General features: G+C 41.9%; 1 protein-coding gene across 10 annotated transcripts in view; it reads right to left on the reverse strand.

Moving 5' to 3' along the window:
• Positions 1–14342, reverse strand: part of AFF2 (AF4/FMR2 family member 2) — a 405287-nt gene that overhangs the window by 56252 nt on the left and 334693 nt on the right. The window lies entirely within an intron of this gene.

The raw sequence follows: 14342 nt of genomic DNA on the forward strand, positions 1-14342 counted from the left end.
CAGCAGGAGAGTGGGGTGGGGGGAGAGAAAACCTTTTGTAGTGATAATCACCCATTTTTTCATGGTTTGTGTGTATAAAAACGTCTTCTGTACTTTCCACAGTATGCATCCGATGAAGTGAGCTGTAGCTCACGAAAGCTTATGTTCAAATAAATTGATTAGTCTCTAAGGTGCCACAAGTACGCCTTTTCTTTTTGCATTCTGAAATACTGTTTTCTTTTTTGAAAAAGAAAACAGTATTTCTACGCAAATGATGAATTTGTGGGATACAGTCAGACCTCTTTTCAGATGCAGGGACACACAACTATATTCCTGGACATGTGAATTAAGCCTCTCAACAAGGAGAAATCTGTCTAGTGAAATATTAATTTAAGCAAATGTTGAAACAAAGGAGTCCTCCTGACAAATTAAAACTGGAAAGAAAAAATAAATTTTCTCTATATTTCATGTTAACCTCTAATCAGTCTGAAATCTGTTTTTTGCCTAATATGAGCTACTTTTGCAGCTGATGTTTTTTTTTCATTTGAGTAACAAATCACTTGATTGATTAAAAAAAAGTATTCAAACTATTTTGAATTAAAGATCATGTTGAAGGACGTGACACTAAAAACAGAGCTAAATCTTTTGGCAGCATCCATTGCTAATTATGACATCCATACACATTATGAACAAGAGGCTGTTTCCTCCAATGATATATAGACCTGAATATCCTTCCCAACATTCACTATAAATCACAAAAGACTATTAATAAGCAGTCAGAAAAAATGACAGTTACTACAAGAATCTGCTCCCATACTTTGCCTAATACTATCAGTGTCATGTTTAAATCTGACATCTTAAATCTTCTACATGAAAACCCTTTAAGTCAAAAGGCTCAGCGATTTTAAACAGAATTTTCTAGGCCTGTTATTTTGAATGACAGCAAAGGAAATACAGGATCTTTAATCCTGTAACCTTATCTGACTGAAAATCTTGCCTGCCAGCTAATATTTGCCATTCCTATCAACACCAAATTAATGGCCAGATCTTGCAAGATAAGGAATGCCCATCCCTACTGAAAGGCGGCGAGCACCCTCATGTGCCATTGATTTCACTGGGAGTTGAGGATGCTCAGCACCTTGCGTGACTGAGCCCCAAAGGAGGTCACGGAAAAGCGATACAAGTAAAAGGACCATATTCCCATATGCACACTGGGAACCGACTTAAATCTAATCCAAACTCATCTTTGATTTAAGAAGCAAAGACTAATTGTGGTTGCCAGGAGTAAAACAGTCTTAACATGGGAGGCCTTATTAAAGTGTTACTGTAATGCACGGTACAAACCGTGACACTGTGTGCATTTTTAATCCAGATTGAAAGAAACAGGAATGCCAGTCCTCTGGTATGAATAAAAACAGAGCCAGTTAAAATCTGCCCAGAAAAGAACGGAAAGCAAACACACAAATTCCCCAAAGAGCCAGTCTGGAGACAGAGAGAGTCCACTGCTCTGTAATTCTGAAGACAGAGTGGGTTTTGACATTAGGATGCTGACAGACTTTGAAAATATACATGGCCCAATGAGTTTATGTAAAACAAAAACACCTGGATCAGCCTATAGGGTTAGCTAAATTATATCTGCATTGATCTTGGTCATTACAACCACTGGTTAATCTGTTTTCCTTCTGTATTCTGACATTCTTTCCTCACAAGTGAATGTATCTAAATCACTCATGTATTTATTCCTCAAACTAATGAGCGGCTATTTCATCAATAATGAAATTTTGAATGCATGGAGGTGGGAAAACCCTGCAGAGGCCTAGACTGCCCAAGGAGATGGAAGAAAGTAAGTAAGGTTAATTCTCTCTCAAACTTCTTATTGTTTTTAACTTGATAACCATGCCTTTACTAAGGTTCAAATGTGCTTTTCACACATCTGCCCAGGCAGCTTCAATCTCTGATGATCCAGTGTAGCATGGTGGTTAATTGCCTGTTATCTGAGACTTGGGAGTTCTCCGGCTTGTTAATGATGAAAGTCAAGGATGGTGTATGGCTCAGCCAGCAAGAGAAATGGGGAAAAAGTAAACAATTATTTATTTATTTTCTGTATTAATTTATAGATGATCCTTCTCACAATCTGTACTGTATTGCGGATGCCACAGAATGAAACAAAATTAGCTCAAGCTTAGGCTCAAAGTTCAAAAGCTGGGCTAACAAAACCAAAGCTTCCACAAAAACGGAAGGCCGAGCAAAACAATCAAAGGTGGGCTAACCTGAATAGAACAGCCCTGCACCAAGCTGCTATAACAACCCGAGGGGAATTCAGGAGATTGTGTCTCAAAACTAAGAAGTCTCTGCCCTAGACATCAGAGCTCTGTTTTTTTTGCAGGGTGTAAGCAGACTGGGGGGAGGCAGCACACGGGGGCATGTGCATGCGCGCACACACAAACAAGGCTACTCGGCGTATCACAAGGACTTGTTCTGCAGAGTTTTTAAGCTCTGTAATTGTCACTGAGGATCTGAGAAGCACTACATGGTTCTTCATACCATTGGAACAAGTTATCATGACCTCATACATCCAGTCTGTTATTTCCTTCTTCATTTTTAAAAATGAAACAATCCTCAGATGCCAGATTTCAGAGTGGCAGCCGTGTTAGTCTGTATTCGCAAAAAGAAAAGGAGGACTTGTGCCACCTTAGAGACTAACCAATTTATTTGAGCATAAGCTTTCGTGAGCTACAGCTCACTTCATCGGATGCATTCAGTGGAAAATACAGTGGGGAGATTTATATACACAGAGAACATGAAACAGTGGGTGCTACCATACACACTGTAAGGAGTGTGATCACTTAAGATGAGCTAATACCAGCAGGAGAGCGGGGTGGGGGGGGGAGCGGAGAACCTTTTGTAGTGATAATCAAGGTGGGCCATTTCCAGCAGTTGACAAGAACATCTTAGGGAACTGGGGGGGGGGGGGGGGGGGGGGGGGGGGGGGGAGGGGGGGATAAACATGGGGAAATAGTTTTACTTTGTGTAATGACCCATCCACTCCCAGTCTCTATTCAAGCCTAAGTTAATTGTATCCAGTTTGCAAATTAATTCCAATTCAGCAGTCTCTCGTTGGAGTCTGTTTTTGAAGTTTTTTTGTTGAAGAATTGTCACTTTTAGGTCTCTAATCGAGTGACCGGAGAGATTGAAGTGTTCTCCGACTGGTTTATGAATGTTATAATTCTTAATGTCTGATTTGTGTCCATTTATTCTTTTACGTAGAGACTGTCCAGTTTGACCAATGTACATGGTGGAGGAGCATTGCTGGCACATGATGGCATATATCACTTTGGTGGATGTGCAGGTGAACGAGCCTCTGATAGTGTGGCTGATGTGATTAGGCCCTGTGATTGTGTCCTCTGAATAGATATGTGGGCACAGTTGGCAACGGGCTTTGTTGCAAGGATAGGTTCCTGGGTCAGTGGTTCTGTTGTGTGGCGTGTGGTTGCTGGTGAGTATTTGCTTCAGGTTGGGGGGCTCTCTGTAAGCAAGGACTGGCCTGTCTCCCAAGATCTGTGAGAGTGATGGGTCGTCCTTCAGGATAGGTTGTAGATATCCCAGATAAATGAGTCACTCAAAGGAAACTGAGAGAAAATGTAAGGCTTACAGCCTTCGTTTGGTGTAGAGAGAAGAGTGTTAGTGCATTGTGCTATTCATCACACACATTTTCCCAGGCTGAATTGCAATGTTTGTAGGAATCAGTTGGCATAGAAAGTGGTTCCTTGCACCAGCATACTGGCAAGGGGAGTTTCACATGGCAGAGTTCTGAAGCTGAAAGTTTTAAGTGATAGTTTTGAAGGTGAAAGGAGTTTTTTTTTTAAACCTGGAATTGTAAATCAGGATTTATCATGTAGATCACAGATGGACTCAAGAGCACCAATTTGGATCCAGATTTTGAACAACACATGGTGCAGATCAGGGTTCAGAGAGCACCTAAATCTAGAGCTAGGTACCAATTTTCACAGATGGTGAATACGCGCAGCTTTCACCGATTACATTCGACATTGAAGGTGTTCCACACATCTGAAAATCAACCTGCTTCTGTAGATGTCTGCTTAGGTGCCTAACATTAAGCAACTAAGTTTGAAAAAGTTGGCCTTAAACCTCTTTGTGTCTCAGTTTACCCAGTTGCAGAACGGATATTATAAAAATATCTACCTACCTCCTAGGGTGTTTTCATCACCATTATTGTAGCTGTTTCCTTAGCACAACATAACTTGCTGCCAAGCCAGCTCTATGGAGAACGTTCAGATGTCTGACTCATATGATTCCTTTTTGTGATTCATTTATATGGGATACATCTTCTGGGGTTATTTCATTAAAAAAATACAGAAGGAAATAAAACATTGGATAGACAGGATAAGAACCTGTTCCGCTGGTATGAATAATTACTGAGACCATAAAACTAAAGTGAACGTTTAAAGGGATCTCACTAAGTTGCTACACCATAACCATATTTACAAAATGTATCTGAAGCTAATCACTCTTGCAGTTACAATGGAGTCAAATGCTGAATAACAAATTAACAACGGGATTCTCAATGGGATTTTATTTTCTCACTGGATGGGGGTTTACATCATTTCATAAAAATAAAATCCTTGCAAGGAGAAATGCAATTACTGTAAGGAAGAGTTTTACAACAAGTAATGAATGGATTTCTTCTGTGTTAGGACGTGAACTTACACAGGAAAAGCTCTCAGTGCCTTCAGTGTGGATTTTCCCTTGAATACGGAATAGCAAATCAAGTTCTTTGTGAGTACATCTTTTGGGTGTGTGCCTTGATCTAATTCTTTCCCCAAGTACATTGAAGCGGATTTGTAAGAGCTAACAAAATCAACTTTTGTATTATGATTTGATTATTTCTTTAATACTATGGTTTATTCATTTTGGTTTATTAATTTGTTGGTCTGATGGTTTTTATGAGCCGTGATTCGGCATAGGCCTCTCTCTAGTATCATGTTTCATATAGATATGGGAAATGAAATGTAAGTGTGATACAATTATGGTTGTATGCCATGCAAGACAATACTGTAAATACGACAACAGCCCGAGAAGCTGCTTAGCAAAATGACCTCAATACACAAGGCAGTGTGAAAATGTAAAAAGAATCTATAATGACAACAAAGATTAGCCATTTGCTCTCTAACCTTATTTACAGAAGCAATCAGAGGTATTCAGGTCGAGTTAATGACCCTGTCTCCAATTAATTCAATTGTCTACAAACAACACTGATGCAGTGGCTGTCTCAGAGTCTGCCACATAGTCTCCGAGGGAATACATAAGACTCCATTAAAAGTGACAATAATAATGCATTTATTACTGAAACACTATTGTATTATAAATAAATTCCTGATGTTAAATTATGCTCCATGCTTTAACAGAAATTCAATTACTGAAATAATAAAAAAGACTGTGTATTTGCCAAGTGCTTGGACTATAATTTGGCTGCTTAGATACCAGCAGTTGGCTGTTTTGCAATTTCTTCTTCATAGAGTATTTCTTTTGACTAAACGCCAGGCTTTTTCATACAAATTTTATGAACAAGTTACAAAATGAAATTTTGAGCTTTTGAATCCAATTATGAAAGACATAACTAAATCTATTATCGGGGAAAAATTCTTGAAAGCTCTTCTTGCTGTTGTTTGGCTCTCTATAGTAATTGAGGTAAGCACAGGTGCTGTTCATTATAGGCCATTGTGCGCCATCTGAATTCTGGGAACTGTGAAATTCAGATGGTTTAAACTCCGTTTGTGTGAATAACAAACAGGCGTGATTCTGAGGTTGTTTGTACAAGCTTGCACATAGCTCATTTGGGACTCCTAAGACACCTGCTTATCCTTTTCAAGCCAAAACAGTATCATTTATACTCTGGCTATTCTTCCTACGACAATTTTGCAGAAGCAACATATTTCCCCACCTTCCTGCCTCAGGCTGCTATAAATGGTAGAAATACCAACAAAAATATAGATCCCTATAACAATTAGCTAGTGTACTAGGGACAACGGAAGCTTTAAAGCAGTTTTTTTGACAGGATTCAGGCAGGGAATACCTTGTAAGAATATAAGAAGCTGATTCTCACTGTTAGCATTATTTCCGTTCCAAATCAGCTTCCTGAGGTAGAATGTCAAATGTAAAATAGAGTTTATTCCTCCTCCCACCCCACTGTTTAGCAGCAGTTGGTTTTTTTCTATGGGGTTTGGCCGTTTATTTCTCTTGCTAAAGTCTCACCTATTGTCTTCAGATGGTTTGTAAGTAAGATATGAAAAAACGCCTTGTGCATCCTGCCAATAGAGTGCAAGAAAAAACAGCTGATGGTCTTCCCATTAGATCCCATAGGTGTACAGAACCATACGGCCGCATGCATGTTGGTCCTGATTCTCCATAGGGTTGCCAGCTCTCACCTCTACATATTTCAAAAGCTGTTGTCTCAACTTTACATTACTGCTGATGTCAATTATTCACTTTGTGCTTTTATTTGTTGATGTACTGCAACAGTTTATTAGCAGAGATGTTATCAAAAATACCTGGGGATGGAGTGGGAGGGAGGAGAGGAGGGATTAAAGCCAGGCAACCCACAGAAAGGAAATGTGGGAGAAGAGCTCCTGCTATCTCAATGTTGAACCCCTAAGCCACTTTTTCGGTCACTGCCTGCCATGCAACTATGGATGCAATGGTACAAGCCATCTTTGGAATGTACCAGGCTGAAGTGCAGATGCCACCATGTACCACAATTCAGAGGCTGGCAGGCAACAGAACCATGAGAATGGGACACAAAACGCAACCTGCGTTCTGTAGCATGGGCTGATTTGTTACAACCTGATAGAGTGGCCATTGCTGCCCAAAGTAGGTGGTTTATTCCCTGGATTTACCACTGTTGAAAGTCACATGCACATGTTGGAGCAGGTGCTATTGCAGGTTGAAAGCCATCTTAAGGAGCAGGGAGGGGAAACAATGCAATGCAGTACAACGCAGTCAGCAGCAATTAAAGAAAACAACACCCTTACCTTGAGGACTGAACTTCAGGAAGAATAAGCATGTGCGGAGACTAGGGGTCCCAATGAGTGAAGATTTAATTGTATTTCTTAATCAACTATCATCTAATGCTCTCAGGATAAACATTGAAGATGATGCAATTTCCGTAAGAAGAGCCTACAGGCTTCTAAAGAGGGCTTGAGTTGGCAGTGAAGGCCACAATCATATTCACAGTGTTTGACTTTAGTGATGAATGGCAGATCGTCGTGGCAGCAAGGAAATTAGAAGGAAGGAAGTATAATAAGGAGCAGATTTGTTTCTTTCCAGACTTGGGGCCAATTAGGCAAACAAAATAAGGAGGGTCCATTCACCAGTCCAAAAAACACTCCAGGACTTGACTGCAGAGGCAACTTTCTTAAACTCTGCTAAACTTTGAAGGAAACAGAGGGACAAAAGTCATATCTACTGGCCTGTGAAACAAGCAGATGCTTTGTTGGGAAAGGTGCAGGTGGATATTATGCAGAAACCCTTCAGCTGGGACTCTAACAAAGAGCTGAAATACGAAGGGGCAACCAAGAGGCTACAGACATTGCATAGGCCTCCCTTTTATCTCCAGGGCTGTGCTTTGTATCACTAGGTTGGTTTTAGTTATTTGGGGTTAAGGCGGTCTTAACGGTGACCAGAAATGAGGTTTAGACTTTGCACCTTGTAAGCAAACAGAAAAGTAAATTCCTGCAACAGCTCTGAGAGAGAGAGAGAGACTGGGGTAATTGTGTTGCTGAATCATAGAGACAATTTGGAATTTTGCTGTAAAAATTGGGGATTGGTCCTGCTTTGAGCAGGGGGTTGGACTAGATGACCTCCTGAGGTCCCTTCCAACCCAGATCTTCTATGATTCCCTGTGATTCTATTGTGTTCAAATTAAATCTACACATTTAGTCAGTCAACTTAGACACTATGCAACTGTGCAGCAGGGGGACAGAATGAGGATCAGGAGTAAGGAGCTTTCCACCAACCTTGTATGGCTGGTGTAATCACTGTTTGTAATCACTGTTCGGGGCAGGCAAGTGCTGCTTCCTCACTACCCTCCTCCCCCCAAGCGTGCACAGTGCTTTCGATGGGCTAGGTAGGGTCGGTGGAACCATTGCTCCACTGCCCCCTCCTGCCGCAATGCACTGTCAGGGAGCTGCTGTGCGAGGGGGAGTATGCCCCCCCTTTAAAGGAATGCAATGGCGTGAGCACTCCCCCTGGCACCTGGGGTAGCTTCGGAGGCATAATGCTCCATCCCACCCCCTGATGCATGGCTGTGACTAAGTGCCACAGTCCTGACCTCGGTGAGAGACACAAGACAAGACTTGTGATGACAGATGAAGGGAGAGGGGAGGGGCCGAAGGGCAGTTGCAGTGGTGGTTTGAAGAGGCGATTTGAAGGAAGAGAGAGAAAGGGTGAAGCTGAGCTCTGGAAGAGGGCTCCCAGTGTTGGGAACAGGATGACAGAAAGTATGCTGTCGTGAGGCCAGAGGTTTAGGACGGGTGGATGGGGTTGGGGAATATGAAAGCAGCGATGTAGGAGGAGGCAAGATGATACAGAAAGGTTACGTTTAAAAACTTGCCGTTACCTTTAGAGAATTAAGCGCCCAGTTCTGCCACCCATTGACTCATGCTAAATAGTACCTCATTCTGCAGGAGCTCCTCTGGTTGAGATATTACTCAGTGTGACTAAGCGTAGCAGACTGGGACCCTTACAGACCTTTATCTCAGTGCCTTCAGTAGTTCTAAGTAGTCCACGTAAGGGATATAAACAGCGAGGTAAAGTTACAGAGCTAGCTAAGGCAAAATTAGAAAGTGTGACCACTGTACTGTAGGCTACATAGCTGTGTGAGGATGAGGCATTTAGCTTTGGTGTAGTTAGAAGACAGGAAGCCAGTGGGTGGACCCAAAATATGGGATGATGCAATCAGAGATAAAGGGGCGGAAAGTGACTTTAATAACAACAGTACAAACAGGCAATCTAAACTGCATGGGGAAATTTAGGCAGGCAGAATGTAACTACCCAAGTTGAAATTTGGCCAGGACACGATGGTTACCACAGTTAACTCTAAACCTTACAAGAGTGCAATGAAATATTTAATGATTGTAAATGGCCAGGACCTCAGTTTTACATCTCGTCTGAAATATGACACCTCTAGCAGCGCAAGGTCCCCTAACGCAATGCTGGGGCAGTGGTTCAATACTGAGTCAGAGAAGACAGTCATTACCACTTCCTGCAGCACTTTGGTGATCTATAAAGCACGCCTATCAAGCACCGATGTGGCCCAATGCTTATGAAGGTTACAGGAGAATAGCAGCCGGTGAAATGGCTGTAGGACAATACAGTATTTAAATACGCTTAACCATCAGTATCCCTAGAGCAACTTCATGTGTACTACAAAGTAAGCTTAATGAAGGAATGTTGAAGACACGTGCATTGACACACATATAATGGGGTATTACACGGAACAATCATAGCCCTAACAGTTTGCAACTCTTCTGTTTACTGTATGCATCATACAAAGGTACAGACATGACAACTACTAATAAATCCAACAAAAATGGAGATCATCCAAAGGAAGCTCCTGTATCAGATATTACATATGACTAATGTTGTTTGACAGTGCTCCACAGAAGGTGTACTGGAGCCTCACTTTTTCCTTATCATTATCACAGAAAGAGAAAAGTAAAGCACTGCAGGAATATAAATAATTTGAAAAGCCTCATAGACAATATTCTACTATGTGCCTCATTTGCACTTAAAAAAAGCTGCCCTGCAGACCTTATGTACTTTTAAGATTCATCTGAAAGATGAAGAAGTCTTCCAGTCAAAAAATGTACATATTTAATGGAATTAGATCTCTAGGCAAGAAAATGTCAGAAGAAAAGGAAAAATATTAAAGTGAATGCAGGGTGCTTCTTTCTAGTGCTTTCCTGCTTTGATAAATATCTTCTGGGATGTCATTTACGAGAAAGTCATGATTTAACAAAAAGAAAAACTGCGGTATAAAATATACTCTCTTTATTGCTGAAGTAAGTTGCTATTTTCATATTTTCCCTCTGTATTCTGCTTTTGTCAGCCAGAGGCCTTGATATTTGCCTTTACATCATTCCCATTGACAAGGCAGCAATTACAGTGAATTATTCCAATTGCAGAGCCACTTCTGATTACATGGCAGAAGGAGATCACAGGAATCTGCATTGCCAGAGTCCTTTCCCTCCCTTCCAGTCTCAAGCAGGGGGCAATCAAATTTAAAAAATACAAGATCCTGATAACCATAATGGGCCAGATTATATCTGACCCATTGGTGTGTGTGCAGTGGGAGGGGCCTAAGGAGACTCCTCCCATATCTTGTACACTTTTATAAAAGCCAGGAAAAATTGCAGTCCCTGCACTTGGGGATTCGCAGGAGCTGCTCTTCTTTCACTAGTCTGGTGCTGCAAGGTGCCCCAAAGGAGATGGGGGAGGTTGTGACATGTGTTTGCCCCCTTACCCAGTGTCTAAGTCCAAGGACTCCAATTCTGACTGGTTCTTACATGGGATACAAACAACAGCTGGTCAGGAATTTCCCATCAGAAGGATTTTCTAACAAAAAATGCAGTTTCTGCAAAATTAAATTTGTCTGTGGGAAAATTTCAATTTTGCAGACAATTTTTGAATTGGGAAAATTCAGATGAAATATTTTTGTTCGGCTCTGTTTGATTTTAATTGGAATACTTCATTTTATTGAACTGACTGGAAATGTTTAGTTCTGAATCAGTTCAAAACCCCCATTAAGCTGTAGGTCCCTAGTGCGTTGCCTTATAGGAGTTGTTGTTTGGGTGAGTGCAGACTGGTCACAGCTGGATCTGCTTTGTAGTGTAGAAGCCGTAGTGCTCTAAGGAGCCCGGCTCATAAGAGATAATGGGGGCTCGAACTACAACTTTGATAAGGCAATGAACTAGTGTAATGCAGTTTAAGGTTGATCGGACTCGGAAGGAAGCCTCTTGGGTCAATTCAGCAAAACAAAATGAAACATTCCGATTTCAGGAATGACAAAAGGTTTAATTTTGACTGCAAATGTTGAAACACACGGGCAAGTTTCCAGTCATATGTTATTTCCACATAGGACTCTCCTTGAAATAGTTACATGCTTTGCAGCCTTAGCATCAAACTACTATTTATGGAGGGCTAGCACCAACTCTCATTGACTTGATCGGGAGCTGGATTTGATCCTAAACCATGCCCCAAAATGTCATGTCCATAATCTATGAGGAAGTACCCCAGCAACACAGAACTTCCACAACCTCAAGAGGCAAGAAACATGTTATTCTTTCTTTATGTAAGGTTTTGTTGAAACTATTCATAACATTATCATAAGATCCCTGAAAATGACTTTCGTGGCCATAAAATGGCTGAACTTTGCTTTGGTGCTAAACACCAACAACAGCCTCATGTCATCACATGATGCCTTAAGTCCATTACTCATTCATTATATTGTTTCTTTAAAGCAAATGCTGATAATACAACAAGGGAGAAAAAATGCCCTTGGTCTAATTGCAGTTACTTCCTTGACTTCAGTGGAATCACTCTGGATTTATGCCAGTGCAACTCAGAATCTGGCCCTGCACAGAGAGTCTAATTCTCTGACAAGCTTAGCTACCTAGGCCAGACTATCTTGTACTTACAATCTATTAAGAAAGCAGGATTAGCAAAACCTTAATCTTGGAGAATTAGTTTGCTTCTTTCCCCAAAGCAGCAAACTGTCCATCTTCCTCTCGCTCTGTCTTCTACCTCTTGGTTTATTCTGTCAGCCCCAGTGTCTCATCTGTCAGCCTATCTGTGGCATTTCTAATGTGCTCCTGGGTCAAATTTGCTGCTGGCATAACACAATTGGGCTACATCCTCAAGTGCAGACTGACACTGCTCAAAGGAAGTCAATGGAGCTATTCGAATTTATACAAGCTGAGGATCTGGCCCAAATTGTCTACCAGCTCTCCATCCATTCTTGGCTTGCGTCCCTTTGCTTATATTTTTAGACAGTTTCTAATTTGTCAGGAATATGTTTTATTTTTAAAAGTATTAATAATTACTGACTGGTTTGTCTCACTGGCCCATCATTTGTGGTGGTGCATTGATATTAGTTTGTGATGTGGTTTGGCTGGCCTATGGAGGAGCTGGCCTATGGTGTTTTGCCAGGACAGTGCTTTAGCTGTTGACCGATCCAGGCACAGGATTTCCTAATGCGTTTTATAATTAAGGATTTTTTTCAGCCCACAAGAAGAGATACTGTGTAGAGTGGGAGAGATGCTATTCTGCCTCCACCTCATTAACACTCACTTGGGGAAACGAGATAATTTGCCTTTGTCTTTCTGAGCCACGTTAAGAAATTTATTTCAATAGCATCAGTCATACTAGAAGATAAAAATGGTGCAAATCATGCAAATTAAGAGAAGCTGGCTTAGCATGATTTGTGTTTATATAATGAAAAAGGTTACTAATTAATTGGTGAAATACTATTTGTAATTGTCCCTCTCTGATAAATGGATTATAATGGTTGCTCAAGTTTGGATTCTTTCCTCATTGTTTCAAGCTCGTAAATACACGTATAACTGAAAACAAAACAAAACAAAACGCAGCAATGCAGAAAGCAGGTGCTGTGAGATAATTCTGGGTTATGGAAAGCAAAAGGAGTACCGTTCTTGCCTCCCAAAAGAGAAACTGCAAAAACAGCACAAAACTTTCCCACGCTCGCAAATGATTAAATGAATGAAACATATTATCCAGAAATGTACATAATTAATAACTAATAACTTCAAGCATTCACATAGCACTTCACAGCCCAGATTCTCAGATGCTGGGGAGGGCACAGTGCAAATCAGGAGTGGGGAAAGCACCACTTTGTGCTTGCCTGATCCAGGGACTATTGTGTGCCTGGCCAGTCCTCCAGTGTAAATTAGCCTGGAGATGGCCCTAATGACTGCACTGGACCTTTAAGCAGGGGGTGGGGGGAATTTGTCTGATAGGCCAAATGACGGGAACAGTGCTTTACGGCTGGGGGGGGGGGTGAGAGGAAAACTGCTGCAAAAGGGTCAGCATGGTTGCTGACTCATCCCCTGGGAATGAAGGGTTTAAAAGGGGCGACCCATGCAGTGAAGCCCCCTTATCACACGAAGCAGGCTGAGGCAGCACCCACCCTCCCTCCCCTTTAGGTGATGAAATGCTAGGTTTGGTCAAGACCTGCTTGTGGGCATTACGCTAACTGCCCCTTTTCTAGGAGGGTTGGGAAGGAATTTTGGCCTAGGTGCAGTTGGGGTTTTTTGCCTTCCACACAGGATGGGCATTGTTCATGCATGGCACGAAGGGCGGTAGGCTGTATGTCACAACTCATTATATAAGTGTAGGGAGGATGTCCAGTGCAGGTACTCCATAGGGAAGGGAATCAGAATCCGTGAAGCCGGATAAATGGCTTGGAAAAGGACTTAAAAAGGAGGTGTTCGTTAAAGGAACGAACAGGGGAGAGGGGTAGCTGGGGATTCCTATGATTGGTGTAAAGAAAAGGAGTACTTGTGGCACCTTAGAGACTAACCAATTTATTTGAGCATAAGCTTTCGTGAGCTACAGCTCACTTCATCGGATATTATGCTCAAATAAATTGGTTAGTCTCTAAGATGCCACAAGTACTCCTTTTCTTTTTGCGAATACAGACTAACACGGCTGTTACTCTGAAACCTATGATTGGTATGGCAGGGCGCCACCCCCCCTTTCTTACAGGCCACCTTAACCCTCCTGTGATGGGGGGGATGGGGTGGGGTGGATGGTAAGGTCCCAGCAGTGCATTGGCTTGAGGGACCAGGATGGAAAAAGAGGGGGAGCTGGCAGAAGTCCCACAGGTAATTATGGAATAAATGTGGGGTTACCTGCACTGTACACTTTTATCTGCCAGCTAGTCTCAGACATCTAATAATAAAGTTGTGGACCGATTAAACCCATATCAAATGTCTCCTGTCCTTCTTTTGGTCTAGCCGGACAATTTATGTCTGCTGCCAGTGGTCCCAAAGGTGTAGCAACTGAGGCTCGCAAAAGTGCATGGAAGCCTTGGTCAGGCGACAGGGAAAGAGGAGGAATAAGAAATTTTTTGCTGCCTATATGCCACTATAGCTGGGGTGATCCTCCTGTGGCTGGCTACGCTGCCTTTAGGACTGCTTTATGCTGCTGCATCAGTTCAAAGTGCCGAGATAGCATCTGAACAGCAGAGTCCTCCCCTGACTATATGAACGTGAACTGTTTCATGCTGCCACGAGACAAAGATTGCAGAATTAATCCCCAGTTCTGCA

The sequence above is a fragment of the Chelonia mydas genome, chromosome 9, assembly GCF_015237465.2.
Source record: "Chelonia mydas isolate rCheMyd1 chromosome 9, rCheMyd1.pri.v2, whole genome shotgun sequence".
NCBI lineage: Eukaryota > Metazoa > Chordata > Testudines > Cheloniidae > Chelonia > Chelonia mydas.